Consider the following 3554-nt stretch of genomic DNA (forward strand, 5'->3'; position numbering starts at 1 on the left):
ATATATATATATATATATATATATATTTATATATATATATATATATATTTATTTATAGATATATGCCTATATATGTATATATATAGGACTATATATAGGCCTAATTTATATATATATATATATATATATATATATATATATATATATATATATATATATATATATATATATATATATATATATATATATATATATATATATATATATATATATGCCTATATATGATTATCAGACAATATATAGGCTTATAATAAATACATACATACATACATACATACATATATATATGTATGTATGTATGTATGTATGTATGTATGTATGTATGTATGTATGTATGTATGTATGTATGTATGTATGTATGTATGTATGTATGTATGTATGTATGTATGTATGTATGTATGTATGTATGTATGTATGTATGTATGTATGTATGTATGTATGTATGTATGTATGTATGTATGTATGTATGTATGTATGTATGTATGTATGTATGTATGTATGTATGTATGTATGTATGTATGTATGTATGTATGTATGTATGTATGTATGTATGTATGTATGTATGTATGTATGTATGTATGTATGTATGTATGTATGTATGTATGTATGTATGTATGTATGTATGTATGTATGTATGTATGTATGTATGTATGTATGTATGTATGTATGTATGTATGTATGTATGTATGTATGTATGTATGTATGTATGTATGTATGTATGTATGTATGTATGTATGTATGTATGTATGTATGTATGTATGTATGTATGTATGTATGTATGTATGTATGTATGTATGTATGTATGTATGTATGTATGTATGTATGTATGTATGTATGTATGTATGTATGTATGTATGTATGTATGTATGTATGTATGTATGTATGTATGTATGTATGTATGTATGTATGTATGTATGTATGTATGTATGTATGTATGTATGTATGTATGTATGTATGTATGTATGTATGTATGTATGTATGTATGTATGTATGTATGTATGTATGTATATATATATATATGCCTATATATGCATATATATATAGGACTATATATAGGCCTAATTTATATATATATATATATATATATATATATATATATATATATATATATATATATATATATATATATATATATATATATATATATATAAGGCTTCGATCCGGCGGATCACAAGGATGTACTTAATATTTGCTTTATTGTCCGAGAGCTAAGTGATCACATCAGTTCACATATCCCATCATAACAGAGTCTGTGGTTCTCCCGCGTGTTTAAAGTATCGTTTATTGTATTTGCTCTTACTTTAAGCTAACCATGACCAATATATGTCTGGGCATTGGGATTTATTTAAGTGCTTTCATTCTTTTTAACAAAGTATAAAATGTACAAAAAAAAACTAAAGATTATTTGAGACAACTGTCTAGTTCAACTTTTTCATATCTATTCCGTCTTGTCCATAAATATCTTAATCTTCTACAAATCTTGACACTGTGTCTGGTCGGTACTTATTGGCCAGCCGTGTCAGACACACAGACTTAACCTGTCTACCCGAATCTGATATTTGTGACAGAATAGGCACACAACTAAGTCAGGCTCGAAGATTTGGGCAAAGAGTTTCACATAGATGGAAACAGCTGTATAATCTTAAAGATATATATATATATATATATATATATATATATATATATATATATATATATATATATATATATATATATATATATATATATATATATATATATATATATACATATATATATATATATATATATATATATATATATATATATGGTCGGCGTTATGGTAAGGGGATGAGTACTGTTGCTAGCCACTAAATATCCCGAGTTAGAATCACCAGGATATGTGAGGACAACAACCCATCTAGGAGAGACAACTCAGAAATCAAACAGGAGTGGAGCCCATGAGGCGATAGATTACCAATTGTAGAGGTAATATCTTAAGAACATCAGCTGTGCGGATAGAAGAGGCTGATACATGGACAACATCTGGCTCTCTTCACTGTCCTTGCGCAGTAATTTTTTAATTGTCTATTAGACTATGGAACCATACACACACACACACACAAATATATATATATATATATATATATATATATATATATATATATATATATATATATATATATATATATGTGTATATATAAATATAAATATATATATATATATACATATATATATATATTACGATTTTAACCAGTTGATATTTAATATTGCACAATTAGTTATTATGTTTACTTATGTGCTGAACTAAACCAACCCTCGAATAACATTAAAATCGAAATCAGCTCAATAGAAAAACAAATCCCCACCATCTCCGTCCCACCGCGTCTGTCCAACTAAAAACCTGTTTTTAATTGGTTCATCAGTACCCCCGCGGTGATGTTTTCCCAGTTTGTCGATGGTTATCGATGAATTTATTGGTTTTTTTTTTCTCAATGGTTTTATGTACTTGGTATTTATTTATATTCATAACCTTATGTTTGGGTAAATATAAACTAACGTTGTTATTAATGTATGTTTCTGTATGATTATGTTTTCTGTGTTGGTTTATATGTTTCGTGTGTTTATGTATTGGCCTGTTCATACATGTTCATACATGTTATTATTTTTTATTATGTAAGCTTATTTTTACAAAGTAACATGTGTTTAATTACACATGCATTTAACATGTTTGCATCTTTTTGAGTACTCACTTATAAAGTTATATAAATGTGACTGTTAAGATTGTACTAATCCCTGTCATGTAAAGGTAGCTCTTATATGGTAATGATCTCATACGGGTGTCTGGTGTACATAATTATATGGATATATTTTAAAAGTGTAATTTAAATTTGTTAAAAAATAAACCCATATATGACTATTCATTATTCTTGTACATAAAATAAATATATTTTTATAAATAAAATAAATAATTCTAACTTCACGTACATACTTAAAGAAGTTTAATTATTTATAATACTATGTATTTGAAAACGTGTGCTTATTTAAATAACTGTTGGATATAAATATTATAAACATCATATAAGAATAAACATTGCTTGATCAACCATCATTAGTACCGTAGCAGTACAGTCCAAGTTTTTCGACTGCTAGACACAATTCCCCCACCCCTTCCCACCCCCCTCCCCCATCCTCTTTCTCGTAACGAGTCCACATCCGGTCATACCCCAATTCATCGAATTTCTCCGGCGTCGTGTTCAGTCTATGACCTTTGCATGTCTATTTGATTCGGGGAATTCTGGGAACTACTAATGCTTTTAAGGACCTAGAGGTTGGAAATTAAAAGAAAGTGTTCCAAGGGGGAAGAAGGCGGGCTAGAAATAGAGAGGTCTGTAACCTTTCAAATGAGCCTGCAGTTTAAAAGTAAGCCGTATTTGTGCTTGAGAGGAAGTGGCGTTAGGTTAGGGACAAAAGGAAAGCGGAAGTTGTAATGTCTTAAAACTGTCTAGTTCACGAGTATAAAACACGAAGGTGTTTTTTATTTATTTTTTTTTTAACGTCAACTGTACAGGGTTAAATCTTGTTTAATTTTTTTT

Source organism: Physella acuta, unplaced genomic scaffold (genome assembly GCF_028476545.2).
Source record: "Physella acuta isolate Inbredline_101_S28 unplaced genomic scaffold, ASM2847654v3 ptg001053l, whole genome shotgun sequence".
Lineage (NCBI taxonomy): Eukaryota > Metazoa > Mollusca > Gastropoda > Physidae > Physella > Physella acuta.